Here is a 21,179-nt window from a genome sequence, read left to right as displayed (position 1 = left end):
CAGCCAGTCGGGCTGGGAATGGGGTGCAGGAGGGAGCCCCAGGTGCTTCTGCTCACTCGCGTTCCCATCCTGGGCACGCACGAGCGCAGGCTCCCGTCGTGTGCCTGCTGTTTCTGGGAGCTGCCTCGGGGGAGCTCACACCTCATCCCCAGCGGAGGCTGCATGCGGGGAGCAGGCAGTGGGGTTTGGCAGGCTGGGTTTGTGCCACGGACCCCTCCACCAGTGGGGGGGGGGACAGGACGGGACGGGACGGGACAGACGGACTTGCCCTCCTAGCAGGCTGCCTGGGACACGGGGCCTTGCGGGATGCCGCGTGCCCTTGCAGTCCGGTGGCTTCTCCCTGCGGCGCTCACCATGGGCGGCTGTTCGGGCTGGCTGAGGCATGGCAGGAGCGTGGCTGTGAACGTCCTGGCAGCCCTGGGGTATGCTCAGCCCTGCTGAGGGGCAGCCGGGGGCCAGCAGCCCAGGCGGCGAGGGTGGCTTGCCACGTCCCACGCTGCTTGGAGAGGGCCTGACACCTCCGCGGCGTCCCGGCTGTCCACAGGTTGCACGGGCGGTGCGGCAAGACAGGAGGGGGAGCTCGCACTGCACCGGCTCAGTGGGACAGGGGACAGCCTGGCTCGGGCAGGGACCAGGAGCACCCTGCTGCCCGGAGCAAGGGGAATCTCCTTCCACTGAGTTCCCCTCCACGCCAGACCTAATCACAGGTCTTGAGAAGCAGGCTGTTTGTGTTACATTTGCTCCAAATACTACTGGCCGTATTGTGCTATTGATTGTTAAGCTGAACTTCCTCCTGAAATCATTAAAGCTTAAAAAATTGATGGCACAATAGAGCCCATTATTAGCTACATAATTTTTCTCTCTTTCTTTCTTTCTTCTTCTTCTTCTTCTTCCTTTTTTTTTTTTTTTTTCTTCCTTAATCAACACTAAAGGCCAGATTTGCCTAAAGGCAACACTAAAGGCCAAATCTGTGCTCAGATTTGTGTTCTGTGTCTCTGCGAGGTCTAGGCAACGTTCCCTTCTCCACTGAATGGCCCCTGCTACCTGTCAGCACAGCTGTGCTGGGCTATTCGTTAAGAGAAGTGGTGAAGAAGGAATCGATGTGTGCAGGCTTTTCTTTTCTTTTAATCTGAGTCTCCTCTCTTGCAGCCTCAGGATAGGTCTATTTGTTTATGCTTTTATAAATAAAAATATTTGAATGGTGACAGTAGTATTTTATTCCCTGTTGTACCTGTCCCTGAGTCTAACAGCGGCTAAGTTCTTGGTAGGTATTAGCTTACGATTTTAGTAACAGTCGAGTTTTCCTCAAGGAAATCCCCCAGGGCTGGCCATTACTGTGTCATTGTATAACAGAGTAAAAAGATGGATTACCTGGATTGATCTCCTCCAGTGTGACTGCTCCAAATGACAGACTTCGACTATTTATACCTGCTCCTGTTACAGTCATCAGCATTTATATAGTGTTGGTGGGTTTACAGCTTGTAGGAAATATTTGCAGCATCTCCAAGTATAAAGTTGTCATTAAAGGTGCTGATTTCCAGGTGGGAGCATCTGCAGTGTCCTCAGTGTTGGCTCTGGTGCTGTGATGGCTTGAAGTGAAGTTTGCTGTTTCACTCAAAGCCCCAGCTCCTGGAAGTACGTGAATCCCTGAGAACTGCAGCCTTCCTTTCAAATATGAAGCTTTTACCTTTTCTGGTTACTCAGGAAAACTTTAAGGTGTGCTTGAATACATCTGGAAAGATGAGAGATAAGGAGCCTAGAAAAAAACATATGTGCCTGTGTGTGTGCATATGTGTACGAGCATAAATTAAATCATATTATTTTGAAGGGGCTTGCCATAGTGCATATCCCCGAGTTACACCGTGCTGGAGCAGGGATCGAAAGCAGAGCTGACACTGCCTTGCTGCGTGGCCTTGGGTCAGTCATTTTTCTTCTCCACTGCCGCGTCTGAGTAGCCTGTCCAAGCACGTCCCCAGGTTGCTTCTAGCCTCGTGTGAATGCTGCACAGTCTTGTCCTCCTCCTGTCCAAATTCTCTGTGTGGCTCTTGCACCCTGTTATTTTCAGGGACTTTAGTGCTGCATCAGCCATTGCAAAGCCTCTCACCGAAATGCTTCCTTGCTCGAATAGGAGCAGTAGACACCTCTTCCCACCACCCCCTCGCCCTTCCCCAAGGCTCCCCCAGCCAGTTTTTCAGCACGCCTGGGGAAGTATATTGCAAGCAGTATTTGCCGTTCCTGCTGGCACAGACCTGGTCTCAGACCTCACCGGCAGCAGTGCTGCAGCTGCTGAAATTGCTCTTCCTCCCAGTGCCGTTCCAGGGGTGAAGAGTGCTGCTAGGGAAAATGAGCTTTTCGCTCAGGCGGCCCTTGGAACGGGGCCAGCGGGGAGGCTGAGCTCAGTGCTAGGGCCTGATCCTTCCCCAGAGGTTTCTTATCCTGTCCTTGGCTTTCTCCGACAGTAGCAGCACGGGGAGCGCTCGCTGTTTCCCAGGGTTATGGCTGCAGCGTGCAGCCCGTACAGAGCTACCGCTGCCGCCTCATTAGTACCTGGCTACAAAGGCAGGTTCCTCCGAGCCGCTGAGCGCGGCACGGGCTGGAGGGAGGTGGGGAGAGGGCTCGCGGTGGCTTTATGCCACCTTTGTGACCTGCTGATGGTGGGCTAATTTGCCTCTTGGTGCATTTAGATCAAAAGTGGTAGATGGAAAAAGCAGATCTAATAATGCAAACCTTCCTCTTGGGGTCAGCTTCTCTCCAAAGCACGACCTGCCACTGTTTTCTGCACGGCTGTTTGGAGGGATATTTTTCAGGAAGCTCAGATTTACAGGATTGAACACAGTGAAAAATCCCTTCCAGAAGGGAGACATGCATACAGTCTATGTAAGCTTGGCAGACTTTTAGTGCTGGGAGCCCTGTATGCTTCCAGTTTGTCATTATTATAAAATATTACACTCTGCTGCTTAAAATTGTGGAGTCATAAAGCAAGAGTAGCTCAGAGGGCTTGTATAAGCTGTTTTGTCCAGAAACCTAATGGAAAGTAGGATGACAGCATGATCAGAGATTGTCCCATATCTCTGCAGAAGATAACTCTCCTAATAAGGTTACTGTGCTTTTAAAAACAAGAAGGAAATAAAGTGCACATGCTGGAGGTGTGGTTTTTACTCTTCCATTTGTGATGCTGGTGTTTCCACCACTGCATGCTCTGATTCTGCAAAGAGGTGAGCATCTTTATTCCTTCTCAGTTGAAACAGCTGGAGGAGTGTTTATGTTGCTAGGATCAGGCCCCATCAGTACTGCAGGAAAACGAGTTTTAATAGGAGGGTTTTTAATTCGTTTGCGTGAGGCAAGGGGAGTTAGGCCATTTTTTGATGTTTCTCTCTGCTGCTCTTGAATTGTGGTCCGTCGATGTATAGGTATATTATCAGTGAGAGCTTTGTAAGCATTTAAGGAATTCAAAAGGAGAAATCTCGTTGTTTATGAAAGCAAATTGGGGGCTCAGTTGGGCCCTTAGTGTGAGGAACAGGAAAAATGTCCTTGGTGGTGCCTTGCTTCCTGCCCGTGCTTCCATCCCTTGCTGGAAACAAAGCTTGTTTTACTGGTTAGAATAGATCAGCCTTGAGATTGTTGCTTCCTTTTGTTAAAAAAGAAACAACCAACAAAGAAAGCTTTGAAATCAAAGTGAAATTATGGGGTTTTGTGAGGGGAAGAATCATGGGAAATCATTTTCACCTTTAGTAAAACCCAAGTCTGTAAGCGTGGTGACAGATTGATGTACAAAACTGGAGGAGTGGAGGGTTGGAAGAGTTTTCTTTACCATCTGGAGGGAAACACTCCCAATACCTTTGGGAGCCTGGGAGATCTGCAGGTATTCACACCTTTGAAATCTGGCTGCTGATGTTAAGTGTTTAAACACAGCTTGAGGAGGGTGATTTGATACTGGTGAAGGGCTGTATTTGTAAGTAGGCCTGAGCTGTCCTTGTGTGCCCGCCGAGGTGGCTGGACTGGTGTGCTCAGGTAGCCTGCTGCTAGTGCCTGGTGGATAAATCCCAGGTGAACGTTTTCTGCCTCTCACCAGGGCTTAATCCCTTGGGGGCAGCACATGATGACCTCATCTGCCTGGCTTCTGCTCCAGCACTGGCTTGTGTCCTGGGGGCTTGGACACAACCAGGACGATCTGGTACCTGCCTGCAAAATATCTCTGGTGGGCTTTGAGAGCACATCTCTTTTTGCTGCCGGATCCATGTCATATTGGCACTGCTGCCGTCATCCTTCAGCTTCCAGCTAGAATTGATTCAGCAGAGCGGCTGTTTGCTGGGCACAGGGATGCTTTGCAGGAGCAGAGCCTGGCGGTGCTTTGCTTTGTGTTTGTGTGGTGCTTTTAGGAGGCAGGGGAGGCCTGAGCCATGCTAGATCTTCCAAAACACTACTGCAGTGGGAATAAATAATAATAGCAAGGAGAACAGAGGCTGAGAATTAATACCTCCTCACAGTAAAACAAGCAGAGACCTACTAATTAGTATAATTCAAACTCATTTTGTGAGCCTGAGCTAATGAGTATTCATAAAATATTTGAGGTCCTGGGGTGTAAGATGCTCTATGGCTGTAAAGTGTTACTGGTCCTCAAGGCACAGGCAGGAAGGAAGCAGAATTCCTTATGGACCTGATCTGGCCTCCACTGGCATCAGTGGAAGGATTTTCCTCAGCTTGCATAGGTGCTGAGATCCCGGCCAGCCCTTAAAGCCTTATCTTTTGTATGGAAAATAATGGGCTACGTTAATTTTCATGCTGTGTAAAGAGATGGCAAACCCTGCCATGAAAAGACCTGGAAAGCTGCAGAATACTGAAACGCTGTCGTGCGTAGGGTAAAATCGATAAAACAGGCAGGCTGCTTTTGACGGCTTTGTCAGGAACCAGACTGCAAAAACTTTCCTAGCAAGTTCCTAATGTGTGTGCCGCACCCACGGGAAACGGCAGGGAGCTGTGTGGTTTGGGGACAACAGGATCTCCATCCCGGATTTTGGTCTAGCAGGCTGCCCATCGGAGCAGCTCGGCATGCTCTGCCTTATTTGCTGTGTTACCAGGTTATTTGGCTGCGTGTGAACTTTGCGACAGTCGATGAGGTTTTTTGAAGTTCCAGATCCTGGAGTCACGAATAAGTGAGAAACTCAATTTCCTCCCAATAAGTTGCAAAGTTTGTTCTTGTAGAAAAGCTTGAAAATGTGACCTAGTGTCTCCCACAGGTTAAAAAGCATAGTGTGAAGAAAGAGAACCTAAAATGTACTGACTGCTCGGAGTTGGCAATGCTGCCGTAGCAAAACCTTGTAGCACTTCTCTCGAGGCGGTGTTGTGGAATCTGTGCTGCAGGGGAGAAAACTGAATTACAGCGATATTTAAAGGGCTTGCTGTTTTGAGCTTTTTAACACCAGGGCTTTACAATTTCCAAAACCAGGTACCTGCGTATTTAGGCATCTAAATATATGTGGCTTGATCTTTCGGAAAGGCTGAACACTGAGGTGTCCAAACTGCCGTCAGTCGGAAGTGCTCCGAACTCAGTACTTAAGAAAATCGCGCTCCTTATACTTAGGTACTTAAATATAGTTTGTGAAGCCCTGCTCTTGGCACCCGTTCTTTAAACCCTTCACCTCCCTGGCTTGCCCGAAGCAACTCCGGGAGGCCCGGGAGAGCTAGGAATAGCATTCCCGTCCATGCATCGCTGTCCCAGCCGGCGATTTAACCACAGCAACACGCTTTCCTCGGCAGCAAGAACTTTCTGTTCTCTTCTCACAGAAGTGTGAATGAGGGACGTATGACACTCCAGAAGCTTGTACAATTTTTTGGCGAGTTTCCCCAAAGTCATTATTTTGGGTACATGGTTTGTTTGTTTATGCTTTTTGTTTTTACTCAAACACCATACATTTTTTATTGTGTCTGGAAAGCTCTGGGGCTTCCTTTCCCCTCCCTTGTCCCAGATGGTTGGCTATAAAAAAAGGAAGACTCCTCACAGGAAATATTAGAATAAAAAAGGAAATATTTCAGTTCGGTAATGAATGAAGTTTAGCCTTTCCAGGGAGGGTGTGAGAGAAAGAGGGGGAGGGAAAAAGTGGCAGGTGTGTTCAGAGGGCAGGGTGTGCCCTGCCGTGTATTTTAAGCTCTGCTGGTTCTGTGCCACTCATTTTACAGCTCTCTAGTGAGAAAGGATCCGGGTCGTAGTTTGCTTTTAATCTCATTGTGACCAGCTTTAAGAAACAACCCTCCCCGTTCCTATAAATCTGTTTCAGCTCATCTATTTAATTAGATCTTTGCTCTCTGTTATCATAATTGGAAGGAGATACACAGGCTTATTTACCTAAGCTGGTTGGTCTGAAAGAAAATGAGTTTGCATTTTTTTGGAGGAGGAAGTAGCACGCGGGTGGGGAGGCACGGCGCTTGCCAGGCTGCTGGTTTCCTCTTGAGTGGATCCCCAGGAGCAAAGGGAGTCACTACAGAAGAGCAAGACTTCAAAGAGCGAGATAAAACTACCTGTTCCCCATGAGGGCGAAGAGAGCTTGGAGCCAGCGCTCTGCCTCCGTGGCCGTGAAATTCCCAAGGAGCAGCACTGCACACTGTGATGTTTCATCGTCGCTCTTGAAAGACGCCCGCAGCAGGGCCGTGCGGCCCGTCTCAGCGCGAGCTGCGGGCTGAGGCCTCGGGGAAGCTCTGGCTTGCTCTCGCCCATAGCCACAGTCATCCCCATGTGTGTGACGGATGCGCTGGCCTTTAGGGACAAACACTGGGCACGAGGAGGGCACGGCGTGCCGGGGCCTGGGTGGGTTTAGCGCACGTCCTCGTGGTGGGCTGCGTGAGCCCGCTTGCAGGTGCAACGCTGGCTTCGTCGTGGTTAAGCACGACACAGCTCAGCACCTTGCCAAGCCAGACCTGGGCGTACTTCTGACTGGCTCTCAGCAGGGCTGCTCAGCAGCAGCCGGGCTTGCATGCCACCTCAGGACACTAAAATATAGTAGAAAAAAGAAAAAGCACTATGGGCTGGTAAAATCTGATCTATTGGTCCATACAGACTAGAACTGGAGCACATGTTGCATTTGCTAATTTTTTGTAGGGCAGGGAAGCAGTTCGCTAGGTTGGGTAGGGAGCTGCTCTGCGCTGTGCCCAGCTGCAACATCTCTTATCTGGGACTGGCTTTGCCAGCTGTCTCACAGGGGTGTGAGCTGACTCCGTTTTATTGCCTGTGTCATGCTGCAGGTGTTTTGGTGGGATAAGCATCTCAAGATGAAAAGTCTGTCTGATTCTTCTTGTTCTGCCTGAGAGAGAGCCTCTGTGAGAATTGTGTATAGCGTGAGCATCTTCTGATTGAGTGCCTAGGCGGGTGCTCTCGGGGTTGGGGTAGTTTCTCTGTTCATTTTGCTGTGATTTTCCTAGAGTTTTGGGGAGATCATCTAGTTTTACTGAACCTCCATTCTCCACCTGTGAAATGCAAATAGAAATACTTCCTTTTCTCCTAGAAGCAGAAGGGTATGGTCTGGAGAGCCGATGCAGTCTCCTACTGCTGCTGTCAGACTGCATATTGATAGCATGGTCTCAGTCATAGTTGGCACCTGAATGAATAGCTGCAATATGAATAAATAAGAAAAAAAATAGTATTTGCCAGTGCAATGGGTTGAAGAGCTTACGTTTATGCAGGGCCATTCATCAGAAACGATACCCAAATGTTCTATAAACTTTCACGTGCACATAAAATGCTGCTCCCAGCGCTGAAATGTATCTCTCTTCAGGCTTAAAGGCAGCAGCAACTGTTTAATAACAAAACTACACAACAGTGCGGGGCCTGGAATAAGGAATAACTGCTTCAATTTGAAAGCATAGGGAAAATTTGGTTCAATGAATTATTGCGCTGGAAACTGGCCAGGACACCATTGTGAAAATTCACCCCCTCTGAACATGGCATGGGGATTTTACTGTCTTCCAGTGGCCAAAGCAAAGCAGCTTTTTGGCTTGTCCGAAGGCTGTTACCTCTGCCAACCAGGCACCCCCAAGAGGGACACTGGACGTTTTGGGTGGTGGAGTGAAAGGTGCTCTGGAAAGGCTTATGTAACCTTGCTGGGTACCGATTTGCAGAGAAAAGTGGTGTCTCCCAAACTGCTGTTTCTACTTCTTGGAGATTAGGGGTCTAGTGGGGACTAGATTTACTTACATTTAGTCTGCAAGATCTACCTTAGTCCTGTAGGGTCTCTTAGCCTCTGTTCCTGATGAAAGGAGCATTTCCAGTGCTATTTAAATTTCCCATTGCATCAGGTTTAAGAATATGCAGTGGGGGAGGAATGAGGGAAGGAGGAGAAGAGTTTATTTAATGTTCCGTTTTTTTAGTTCAAGCCAAAATTATTTTTTTATTTACTTATTTATTTATTGGCTTTGGCCTTCTCCCTTTTCTAGGCTTTGCCTAGAGTAAGACACTGACATTTGCATAGTTGATCAAATCTGAGGAAGTATCCAAATCAGCTTTAACAAATCTATGGACCTCAAGCTGATCGGCAGACAAAGACAAGCGCTTTTGTAGAACTTGGAGTTCCTTGGCACAGGGATGCAGCCAAGAGGCCATTTTCAACTATTAAATACAAATCCCTTTGCGAGAGGACTAGCTGTGTGCTTTTACTTTGTCCCATATCCCTGTCACAGAGCCCTACAACTGCATACGCACCATCTTGCTTGAATTTTATTTCATGGTATGGGTAGATCCCCACTGCTTTTAGATAACTGCATGGCTGTACTCGGACAACGCCTAGTGGGTGGTGGTGTAAAACCCTGGCAGTGCGTTCCCGTCCCAAAATGGTTGCAGTGATGCTGGGTGGTTGCCTGGTCCATGAACGACGCACAGCATGCTTTGGGGTCCTACTGGAAAGGAAACCGCGATGTGGGTCCAAGATGTTACTGGCCTGTTTTAAGCTAGCAAAAGGTACGTTAGGCAACCTGAGCAAATGTTAGGCATGTGGATGTTTGGGATTTTGTTTTTTTTTTTTCTTCTGTTTTTGCACTGCCTTGCTCTGTGATGAACACAAGATTAAGATGAAAAAGTCTAATATAAAAAGAGGTAGGCAGGAACACAGTGACCTCAGATGGATCATGAATGAGCTTGAGGTTAAAGTCCAGAAGTATGCGATTCACAAAAGTCTGCAACTGTTTGCAGTTTAAGGATTAAGTTTCCTCTCTTGGCTTCCAGAAGTCAATCACTGTGACACTGAGAAGGATGTGAGAGAAAACATTCTGGGTATTCATTGTCGCTTTTAAGCATTCTGATTGTCAATTAAATAGAGGAGAAGAGAAACATGACTGATGATAGTCACTTAAGTTGCTCAGCAGGGATTTGTAGCCAGCATTATTATTGCATTGCCGTCTGCCAGCAGTGCTACACTTGTCAGCCTTTCCTTTATAAATCGCCGTTTTCAGATGTTTGCAGCTGGATGGCAGAATTTCTTTTAGAGATGGAATTTGGTACTGGAGGCCGCAGTCTTCTCTTGGATTTTTTTTGTTTCAAAATGCCGCTCCAAAGAAGCAATTGCTTTTGCAGAGTTTCAGGGGCAAAAATACTGGAGAGCTAAACCCTGCTCATCTTTCCCGTGAGAGTGAGCCATGCACCTCTGTGAGGGCAGCACAAGGAGAGCTTTGCAGGGACAGACGCACTGTGCCAGGGCCCAGATTTGTGACACCTGGATGTGGAAACCAGGCAAAGAGCGTGGCTGCTGTGGACATCGACCTCGTTAACGGAGTCAGGAGGAATTCCAGAGGGCGATTTGCCCAGAGGGCTGGTGCCCCGGGTATCTCAGGTATGAATCTCTGTTAACCTGCCTCCGCTGACTGCCCGGGGAGCCTTGGGCGACAGCTCCTCGCTCAGGCTCTTTCGAGGTGCTCTGGGCTTGCTGGCTCTGTGCCAGGCTCCGGCGTGGTTGCAGACGTTCCTCCAAAGCAGAGCTTTCTCCCAGGCCGCTCGTCCCTCCCACCCCGACGCACTGGTGACAAGAGGTGGTGGCAGCCAGGGCACCCGTCAGCTGGGGTGAGTGTGCCGACAGTTGAGGTTTTTGCCACTCGAGATAAGCAGGGCAGAGATCACGACTCCTCTTGCAAGCTAAAGACAGTAGGTGTTAGAGTAGACCTGGCCTTGCTGATAACGTGCTGGTTGGCTAGTGTCCTAGATTTCTTTTGCTTAAATTCATTTTTGATACTTTTAATGACCCCCCCGCAAGAAGACAGATACTTCTCGGTCAGTCTGTTAAAAAGTATACAGATCAGATGTGAAATTGAAAGCAGGAAAAAACCAACAGTGGTTAACTAACTCTCACCATTTCAAATTCTAGGACTACAAATGAATTCTGTGGTATTGTACATTGTACACATTGATATTATGATGCAGGTATTAAGAGAGTTCAAGTTGTAAGTTTAAAGTGACCAATAATAATGGCAGGATTCCCCAAATAACATGAATTTGTAAACTAGTTTAGTGTCAGTTTACGAATAATGCATTTTATGATGCACCTTTGGAATACCAAAAGCAAATGTTAATCTCGTTTTTTTGTGATGTTAACTGTGCAACTTGAGTATTTTATTTAAGCAGTTTTGTGTGTATGTGTATGGACGTATTCCTGCAGTACCATGTGTATACTTATTTTGTGTCTTTCTGCATGTAAATAATACAAAATGTCTATATCTATGCCTATACTTCTGTGTTTATCTTGTATTCACTCAATTTTTGCATACAGTAGGCTTTCAAAAATGGAAAAAAATCTGTGTTTACTCAAGTTAGCCTTTACACGCTCTGTTAGAAATTACATTCTCTCTGTAGTTTTATTTCATTCCACCCTTCAGTTAGTTTCTTCTGTTCTTTGTCTTTTATTATGGATTAAGCTTGCAACACTTAGAGAGTGCACGTGAGTGATTTTATTCGCCTGGCTAGTCCATTGATTTCAGGACGGGAGCTTCTTCAGAGCTGGGTATGTGGGGTTTTCAGAGCCCGTTCTCTTTAGCGGGCCTTGACTTGTAAAGAAAAGCCTTGCTGTCCTTGTAAAATACCTGTTTGTTTACCTGACAGTCCTTGGGCATACAGCCCTGGCTGGAAAGAGGGAGTAGAAAAGCTATAGCCGCGGGTCTCTGCAATGTATTTTAAATGTGTATTCAACCTGGGAGCAGCAGAGGCTGGGAGAGTGGGATATTCAGTGTTTTCTAACCTGGAGAAGAGCTCAACTCTGAAACCTGAAAGGAGAGTTCTGGCCACTCTTGTTCTCCGACTGGAGTTTCCTCCAAACCTGCTGCAGTTCTTGTGCATGCAGAACTTGCAGGGGGTGAAGTAGGAGTTTAAGCAAGGAATGCAAAATACACTGCTGTATTTTCTTTCCTTTTTTCTTTTCTTTTTCTTTTCTTTTCTTTTCTTTTCTTTTCTTTTCTTTTCTTTTCTTTTCTTTTCTTTTCTTTTCTTTTCTTTTCTTTTCTTTTCTTTTCTTTTCTTTTCTTTTCTTTTCTTTTTTCTTTTTCCTTTTCATTTTTTTGGCTCCTTTATTAGGAACTACATGATTGCAAGTGTCCGGTTCTGCAGCCCGCGCTGTGCGGGCACAGCCCTGTGTCCCAGAGAGCGCTCCACTGACCTCCGTGTTATTTCCTCGTGCTGTGACCCAGCACTTGTTAGAGGACTGGGCATAAAGTCAGGTCCTCAAAAGTAGAGGACCAGATGGTGTAAATAGATGCAGCTTCTCAGATTGCAGTAATGCTTCAATATTTGCCGGAGCTGTGGATCTAGCTTTGTAGGTAATCGTCTTTGCACCAGTAGTTAACTGCAGACGCAGGAGCATATCGGATCAAAGATCTGCTTGCACTCTCTTTGCAAAGCTGAGGATCTTATAACGATGCTTATCTAATCCTGCCCACTCCCACTGGATGTTGGCTGCAGAGCTAGGGAAAACCTTGTGCAATATTTGTACTCGTGTCCCTGCTCCTGCGTCCAAGCTGAGCTGTGGGATTGCTTGGCTTTAGTGGGGGAAGAAAGGAAGAGGGCACTTTTGATTTTGAAGCGGTAGGAAGAGGCTCCGTGGAGGGTGGCACTGCGACAACTCTTAATCCTTCCTTCCTTGCCGAGCCCCGCTCGTTGGGCAGCGGCAGCCGAGCGGAGCCGAACCGTAGGCTGTCCCGACGCTTCCCTTGGATTTCACCAGGCAGCCGGGAAGCAGGGGTCGCGTCTTGGAGTCGTAGCCCAAAGGCCGAAGGAGTCATTAAAAATAAAAATGCCCAGAGGAAAAAAAAAAAAGGCAGAGGAGGAAATTAAAGTAACCTTCCAGTCTTGAGCTAGTTTCCTCTGTTGCATTTTTTGGCAAGACTTGGTGCAGCGTTGGAGGGGAAATCACTGTAACTTTCCATTGTGGCTGCCCGTGGTGCTGCCCAGGGGTGCCGGATAAAAGGGACGAGGTGCGGGAGATAACGCTCCCGTTAACCCTGTGCCGCCCGCCGCAGCGGGCTCCTCGCGCCTACTCGGCCCCGGTAGCTTTCAGCGGGCGCCTCCGTGAGCTCCTCCGAGCCGCGGGGAGCGGCGCGCTCGCCATCGCGGCTCGGCGCGCCCCGGGGCCGGTGGGAGGGCGGCGGGCGCGCGGCCCGCGCGGGGTGGCAGCCCTCCGGCGCCTCGCACCTCCGCGGGCCCCTCTGGCGAGGAGGAGCGGGCCGTGGCTCGGCCCGCCGCGGCGCCCCGGCGGCCCCGGGCCCAGGCGCGCGGGGGTTAACCGCCGTCCGGTTATGAGCCTCCTCTCGCGCACCTCGCGCCGGCTCTGGCGCCGCTCTGATTTTGGCCCTCGTCCCTGTTGTCTCTCGCCTTTGCCTCCCGGTTGCTTGGCAACCCCGGTGCTGTTGATGGGACTTAGTCATTCCCCCTTACTCTTCCTCCCCCTCCTCCCCGCGCTCTTCCTCAGAAATAGAGCGGTGGCCCTTGCCGGGCTCCCGCTCCCACGCCGTGCAGCGCCAGCCCTGGCAGGCCCCAGCCCTGCCCGGCCCCGCTCCTCCGCCGGCCCTCGTCTGCCGCGGCCCGCCTGCGGGGAATGGGCCTGCCGCGTTTCCCGCGGGCAGCCCGTACCGTCTCCCAGCTCGCAGGTATCCCGGGAGCAGCTCGGGGCTCCCCGGGGGGAGCCGGCTGCTAGCACCTCCCAGGGGCTTCTTTCTCCGTGATAAACTCCAGAGCTCCGCGGCAAATACAGGCTCTCCCGGGACAGGGATCACAGCGCTGGCTCGCAGGCGGCTTTCCAGGGGAGCAGCGTGCTCTGAAGAGCAGCAGCTTCTTGCCCTGGGGTCCCGCAGCCCTGCGAAGGGGCCTAGGAAGGGGAAGGTGGGCGATGGAGTCACACCTCCCCTCCCGACTCCCACCGCGGCTCGTGCTCCTCGCGCCTACGGGCGGTGCCAGAGTATCACCCCGGCCAACGGCGTGCCGCAGTCTGTCACCTTGAGTCCTGGAAGCGCGCCTGCTCCTATGGCTTGGGCTTCAAATGAGGATTCTTGGGGGGCTTTTTGCTTTGGTTATTTCTTCTCTGGCTGGAATTTGTGTAGTTCTGTCTAGAAGTGAAAACGGTGCTCGAAGGACCGTGCTGCCTCCAAGTCAAAGGGGATGGCTTGTGGTTCTGGACACTCAAAGAGCATGTGCTATCAACAAGCAATAACGGCATTTCTATTGCAATATTTGAATATTGCAAACTTCTTGTAGCCAGTCTGCTGGAATACTTACATAGGGACGTGATGAATTTTCCATCATGTTGAATTCAGGATTGGATGTCTTCCTGACAAATTTACTTTAGCTCAGTTGCAACACATGGGCTCAGTGGAGGCAAAGAGATTCTTCTCTTCCTTGAGTTGAGGTAGGATTCAGTCTTGGAGGTCCTTTATAGATAAAATCTTGTGAATTTATTAAGAGCTCTCTGGGATCAGCAAATGTTTTTAGCCTTTATTACTGATTGAAACTTGTCCACGGAGAAGCTGGAGAATGAGCTGAGGTTAGGAGCAGAACTTGGAAACAGCTCTTGAGTGGAACCATTTATCAAACCATGAGATCGCTCCATGATGAGGCTTGAATTTAGAAACTGCATGCATGCAAAAAATGAGTCTACTTGTCCAATTGCATACTAATTCGTGGTAATTATACATGTAAATTAGGTGCGTAATTTTACATTCATTTCACGCAGGCACTTATGCACAGTGTTTCCTGCAAAATACTCAGGCTATGTCATATCAGCTGTGGGCATGAGCGGGGACACGCTGGCGATCCCAGAGGCAGAAAGGTCAGGGGTGTGACACTCACAACCAGGAATGTGAATCCATTTTTCTGCAGTCTCTTCACAGCTGCCTGCTTTCCTTCTCCTGGAAAATTTGTTAAATAGTTGATGATCTGTTGCGGGGGGAAACAAATATTCGTGAGAGGCGCCCTTGAAACTGTTCAAATCGCTCATTATTGTTCTGGAAGTGCTGCTTATTTTCTACTTCATATCAAAAAAATACAGGGTGGACTAATGACCAAAGTGACTTTTTGTGCTGTTTAGAAAGTGCTTAGACTTTTTAATCTCTGCTGAGTGTGTCATGGGCTGGAATCTGCACAGGTTTTTGCGTACTTCGTTCTTGCCTGCTTTGCCTGTCTGAAGAAGAAGCATTATATGCAATTTGCTTCTTATGCTATCCAGAACTCCGTTAATTGCTTCACACTCCAGAGCTTGATCTCGGATGTAAATCTTAATTCTCTGTTTTGACTCCCAGTTCATTGCATCTTGAAGCTTTTGCCTTTACAAGCGGCAGGGCTGTCCTAATGATCTTGAAAAATGTTTCCTAATCTCTGTCTGCATCTGTCTACTTAATATATACGTATTGATGGTGTGCAATAAACATGTTTTGATGTGCATTTGACTAGCATGGGTGTGTTACTGTGCAGTTGGTAACATCAGTGTGGTTTTGTGTAAGTAATCTCAAACAGATGTCAAGAATATCTTTAGCTGCGTAATACCACCATATACTATGTATATGTTACAGTTTGTTTTAGAAGTGTTTTAAGAGTGTTTTACATGTATTACTTGGGTACCTTCCAGTTAGAAATCCAGGCTCTTTAGTAGTACTTAGAGTGCATCTATGGGGGCTTCAGAAGGAATGGGGAAGCGACTCATTTTCCCCTCCTCTAAGAATATCAGGGAGGTTGTAGATAGTATAGTTGTGACTGTCATTTTTTAGGGTCATCTCTGTTGGAGCCTGGTATGTCTGCACAGAGCGACAGACCATTAGGTAAGAGGCAATCCGAGTTTTCCAGAGCTACAGATCATCCCTGTTGCCTTCATATGTTGCTATAATTTGTGCTTTAAAGGTATCAGTCTTGTAAAGCTTAATACTGCTTCTCTTGCATTTCAGGTTTCTATAATTTTGCCAGACCAAATTGCGTATTTGAGAGAAGAAGGACTAATCTTCCCTAGTGGTCTATTTTTTTTTAACAAAGCTGATAATTGTTTTGACGCGTCTCGCTGAGTTGTGAGTGTTTGGATAACTGTGGAGGGAAATGAATTGGTGGGCAAAGTGTGGGTGATGTATCTGTGGGGTGTGAAAAATGCGCAGAACCACCGATTTTTCTGATACACTGGAGACACCACTGCTGCACATGGAGAGCATATATTTATCGACAGGTAGCACAGTACCTTTGGTGACACCAGGGCTGCTGCCTGGCAGGCTGGCCTTTTCTCTTTTCACTGCATCTCACACCTTATCTTATGTTCCACCATAGCTCCTGGACGCAGAGACATCTTTATGCTCTGTGATTGTTCAGCAACCACTGTGGTGGGTATAAAGCAAAATGGGTGGTGCGCACCCCCAAAATATTTGCAGTTGTCTTCACTTCTATTTATCTTTTGCTCTTAGTTATTGGTAACTATTAGTACGAGAGGCTCCTTTTATGTTTCCAAATATGCAAAATTTCAGACACTCTGAAGCAGCTCTTTCCTTAAAGCCTTTTGATATTTCCCCAGGGTCCCCCAACGCTTGTCTTGACTGAGATGCTGGCCCCCTGGGACAGAAGTACCTTGGGTGGCCGAGGTGAGTAATGTGTGTCTGGTGACTCAGATCTCTGAGGAGACCCAGGTGACTAAGATGACCCGGAGGGCTAAATCTTCCTTCTTGCTGTGTCATGAGAAGCAGCTGAGCAATGGGAGCTGCTGCCACAGGCATGGCGGGTTGGCTGGCCAGCTACACGTATAGGTTATCAATCATAATTCATTAGTTACATAAGGGAAGTGGCGTAGCTGCATGGAGCAGCTTTGCTTGGGTGGGTTTTGGTCCCAGCAGCTCAGTGTCGGTAGGTAGCTTTGCTGTGTTGGTCGGATGGGTGGCAGTGATGAAGGTGAGCAGTGGGGAGGGCTGCTCGTGGTGGTGGTGGGGGGGTTGGTTGGGCAGGCTAAGAGCTTGCTTGCACCCTGCGTGGGGAAATGGCCCTGCCGCAACTCAGCTCACCCTCCTCGGCGGTGGTACAGAGTGGGGTGGTACCATTAGGCCCACTGAGCACCTTTGGTTCTGGTTCTAACCCACCCTCTGCTTTACTGGTGGTGATGGGGGCATTGACATGATTGCAAATTATCCTTGCAAAAATAGAGGCTCAACGAAGAAAAAATAAAAAAAAGGCAAATTATTTCTGTCATTCAATTCACTGGCCGACTCTGCAACCTCTGCACGAAGCCCATAGTCTTTCAGTTTATGCTGCTGATATTAAACTTGGAGTGCAGGTAGAGATCAAAACTTACTTTTCATCATTCTGACAATGGAAGTTTAGAAATACTGATTGGAAAGCTAAAGGTTGGAGCTTGAGGTTTTAACAGGTGCCTGGAGAAGCCCGAGCTCAGTTACTTGCTCTCCCATGGGCTTCCTGCGTGACTGGGGCAGGTCACTCAGGCATAGCTTAGCTGTAGTTATCGCACCTCATGCAGATGTAGCCAAATTAGCTGGAGTCCTGTTAACAGGGAGCCACTGCTGTGTGAGCCAGCCATGCATGGCCGTTCATTTGCCCGGTTTCTTGGATGGGTTTGCGAGCTGGTGCTTAGCTCTGGAGGACGGCAGAACACGTTGCTCCCAGCACGTGAGCCGGTGCATCCACAGCCAGCTTTGGTGTACGAACAGGAGCATCAGTGCACCGCAAATTGGGGATCAGCTGCGCAAAAGTGGGGATGTGACATTGATTGGTGGGAGTGAGGAGGTACATTGGTCTGTCTGTGCCGTGGTTCCTTTTCTGTAAAATGGAAGGTGAAGCCCTGTCCTACCTCATAGGGTGCTGAGAAATAAAAGCTTTGAAGAGGGGAAAGCTCTGATGTGCTAAAGTAAGAAAAGTGTGACTTAAGTGTCAGCTGCAGCTGATAATGCCTTAATTTTGTTTGCAGCTTCTAGCACTGATGGCTTCAGCCAGGTCAGGAGTGGGGAGAGGTTGTGCTTCTATTGAAAGCAGGGCTTTTTTGAACAGGCTGGAGCCAGCAATGTCTTCTCGGAGGCAGAGGGATCACAGACCCAGTGGTGTTTGAAGGCAGCTCAGGATGGGAGTCAGCGCCATCCCTGTCGAGCGCTCGGCAGTGCCCTCGCCTCACCTGTCAGGGATGGCTTCTAAGGAAGCAGAGTCTTGGGCAAAGTAGGGAAATGGAGATCAGCGCTGCCCTCCTGCAGGGTCTGCACAGCTTTGCTCAGCTCCAGAAGGTCTCACTTGGGGAGGTAGGAGAAAAATACCCTGAATGAGTGTGCATGGTGTCTCCAGGCAAAACCAGATGCTTGCAGGCAGCTCTTCTTGCACCACGGCACCTTTCTTCCACCATATGTTTTGAGTACCTGGATTGGGGCTGGACCAAGTTTTGGATGTGTTGGCAAGTAAATTTACAGAGGAGATTTTGAATGCTAGTGTGATGATTAGAGAGCCAGAGAGTTCTCTCCTGTTCAGCCAAAACCTCCTCACGCTGTTCAGGCTGATCATCTTCATTATCCCTCCAAATCGTCCATTAGTGCTCAAGAGCATTAGTTGGGATTGCCTTCCTGTCTAATATGGCTGCGTTAAAGTCTGCTAGTGAGTTGACTTTAAATTGTCGGTGATGTCGGTTTTTGTTTATTAGTCTTTCTGAAACTTCAGCGCTGACTCAAAAAGAAAAGGCAGTCGTCTTGCTTAATATAAATGGGGGAACCCCCCCACCAAAGTAGAGGAAACCACAGTGTGATACTGGTGGCACAGTCCTGTATGTGTGCCTGACATATCAGCATTGTGGTCAGTGCCCATACCTCCCACCTTCTAAGGGGAGCCAGTGGTATTTTCTGTATTTATCTTTCAAATGATGCTTGTCTTAAAAATGCGGTTAGAGGACACAAGTTTCTCCCTCTCTGTATCTGGCCTATAATATTGAGTGTTCTCTGCTCCCTGCAATCCCAAATCCATCTTCTTGTTTAATGTTGTTTGAGCCCTTTTGAATTGCCCTCGTGATGCAGCAGAAGATGCTTAGAATTTGTGTCTATGAACATGTTGTTTAGTTTGTGTTCCTATGGGCTTTTGTTTTTAATAACATGTATCATCCTGCAGAAATAGAGATTGCAGTTCATTTCAGAGTGGACTTCTTACCTTAATTTATAAGAAAGTGACATTTGTACCTTGCTTCTCTTTATGAGATTGTTTTCATAATGCCTGAAGAGAGGAGACTACAGAGAGAGCAGTGAGAGGTGACCAAGACATGGAAGAGCTTTAGCTGTGGAATGAGGAGTGAATACTGGCTCTTTCAAAGAGGAGGAAATGATAGGGAAGATACAGAAACAGTAGGAAAGAGATGTGGAGAGAACGTGTGATATTGAGGCAGGAGTTCTTAAAGATGGTTGGGTATTTGGGAGACAGAATATGAGTAGCAGCTACAGGTGAAATACCTGACCTAGGCATGGCTGGAGGAAGAGCGTTAGCTGTGGAGAGGAAGAAGGCAAACTCATGGGCAAAAGGTGAGGTGGAGAACTGTCCGTTCACAGATGGATGACAGACTCTGAAGAAGACCAGCAGCATGAGGACAGCAAGTCAAAGGCAGTGGAGAGGTCACTAGGTTGGGGGGAACTGGGAGAGGACATGCCTCTGCAGAGTGCGGGAGTGCGAGAGAGGATAGCGAGAGACTTTGTGGTCAGCCGTGCTCAAGGCGAAGGCACCAAGGAGAGCCTCCTTGCCCCAACCAGATGGGGCAGGTGAAGATGGCTTTGGTAGCAAAAGCAAGACAGGAATAGGAGTGCAGAGAAACAGTTGTTGAAATACTTGGGGGCAAGGGAAGCAGAGGCAGAGGGACAGAGGGGTATTTGCAGTTGTAAGACTTGAGGCTTGAGAGAAGATAGCCAAAGTGGGTAGAACAGAGACATACGTACCAGCCAAAAGATGAAGAGGGAGGTGCAAAGCAGAAGGAGTTCAGCCCGAGCAGCCGCATGTGGGGCAATAAGGAAATCTGAGTCACAGAGGATGCACTTGGAGCTGAGAACTGAGAGGGAGAGGCAGGCTCCACAGGAAAGATGATGTTATGCCACCTGATTTCTGAACAAGGTGAGCAAGGGCTTCTCAGGGGCAGGATGTGGTGGTGTGGCCTCACTGGGGGGACTTAACTCTGACAGTGTAAAGCCTCCAGGTGCCTTAAGGAGCTGTGTTTCAGTGCTGGGCTGGCAGACCTGCAAGGGCAGGAGAAGTGACTGCCCACAGCTGGCTGGGCAGCGACCAGGGGTATGTGAGATGCTGAAACACACGGACCCCACGAGGTGCTGGGGACCTCGCTCAGACCTCGTTGCTAACCCTGCTGCTGATCCGGAAGCCCAATTCAGAGCTGCTTCCATGCCTCCTGCCACATTTTTCTAGTGCATTTGAGAAATTGTGTTCTTTGACCTCTTCTTTGGAATCACAGCGGTGAAATGCTTTTTAAGCTCTTTTTGACAGCACAGCTGGAGTTCTCCCATAATCACAGGATTTCAGGAGTTTCAGGGGATTTGGGGGAAACGAGCAGGGTAGACACTGCTGCCAGTGTGCGAAAGCAGCAACCTGTGCTAGAGCAGCGTGAAGAGGACCGGAGGAGGCTGTCTGCTTGCCTTTTCCTGCTGCGGGGCTCTATCAGGGAGTGAGAAGCGCGTTGCCTGGCAAGTTTACTGCTACCAGCCTGTTCGCTTTGGAGCGAGTGTACCCAAGGGGGTTGCCGCGCTTTTTGTCATCGCTTGAGCTCCCCAGCGTTGGGCACTGAGACGAGCAGTGGAGTGGGGCGTTCCTTCTCGGTGAACTGAGCCAGAGAAACCTACTGACAGTGGCTTCGTGTCTGCGATTTCTAGTTAAAAAGCAGCAAGCAGATGGAAGCCTGCGGAGCATAAAAATACAGGCCAAGATCCTAGCGCTAAAATGAACCGCTTGCTGCTTATTCTGAGCTATCCCATGATCTGCAGAAGGGAGGACACCAGAGGCGGTAGCCTGTAGCCCTCCTGGGGGTGGGGGAAGCGGTACCAGCCAGAATAATCCGTTTTTGTTTTTCTGGATCATTTTGGTCTCGCCCCTCGACAAAAGCAGGATAGTGCAGTATGTCATTTCCTTTCCGGCAGCCATTCAGTGTGCCACCGTGGGCTCTGCCGCCCCCTCCGCTGCCCCACGCCCCGGGCACAGATTGCTCCTTGTTCCAGTTGTCTGTACCACCCAGGGCTTCCTTTCCAAGTTTTCTCACACCCTTTTATAGCTGTGCAGAAGAAAGCTTTAAAGCCACAAAACCCAGGACCTGAACAGGCTGCAGGGGTATCTTTAAAATATGAGCTGAGTTCTCTGCTGAGCCACAGTGATGGAGATGGGGCTCAGTGTGGGGTGGCCAGGTGAGCTCTGGTGGTGCCCTGAATGATGAAGAACAGGTTCAAAGCTGAAGTGAGACAGTTTCATCCTTTAAAAGCTCCTGTTTGCTTGCCAAGGGGCAGCTCATCATGGATGCTGTGAATCAATGGTATCAACGAGTCTTTACAAATGAGATTGTTTCTAAACCATGGGTCTTAATCCAGGTTCAGTTGCCTGAGACACTGTTCTGCCTTTCCACTGGCTGTAGTAACTAGAGCTGGGTCCTAGCATAGTGCCTCGGGTTAAATGAGATCCCTTTTGAGGGAGCTAGCTCTGTGCTGTGGCCCATCTCCTGATGATGATAATGAAAGCATCAAAT

The 21,179-nt window shown here is 48.8% G+C and overlaps 1 protein-coding gene across 3 annotated transcripts in view; it reads left to right on the top strand.

Moving 5' to 3' along the window:
• The window catches only part of ZBTB7C (zinc finger and BTB domain containing 7C), a 186,080-nt gene that overhangs the window by 3,149 nt on the left and 161,752 nt on the right, over positions 1-21,179 (top strand). The gene's annotated exons all lie outside the window — the stretch shown is intronic.

The sequence above is a fragment of the Rhea pennata genome, chromosome Z (assembly GCF_028389875.1).
Source record: "Rhea pennata isolate bPtePen1 chromosome Z, bPtePen1.pri, whole genome shotgun sequence".
Lineage (NCBI taxonomy): Eukaryota > Metazoa > Chordata > Aves > Rheiformes > Rheidae > Rhea > Rhea pennata.
Note: the sequence above shows the minus strand (reverse complement) of the source record. Positions and strands in the feature narration are given on the sequence as shown.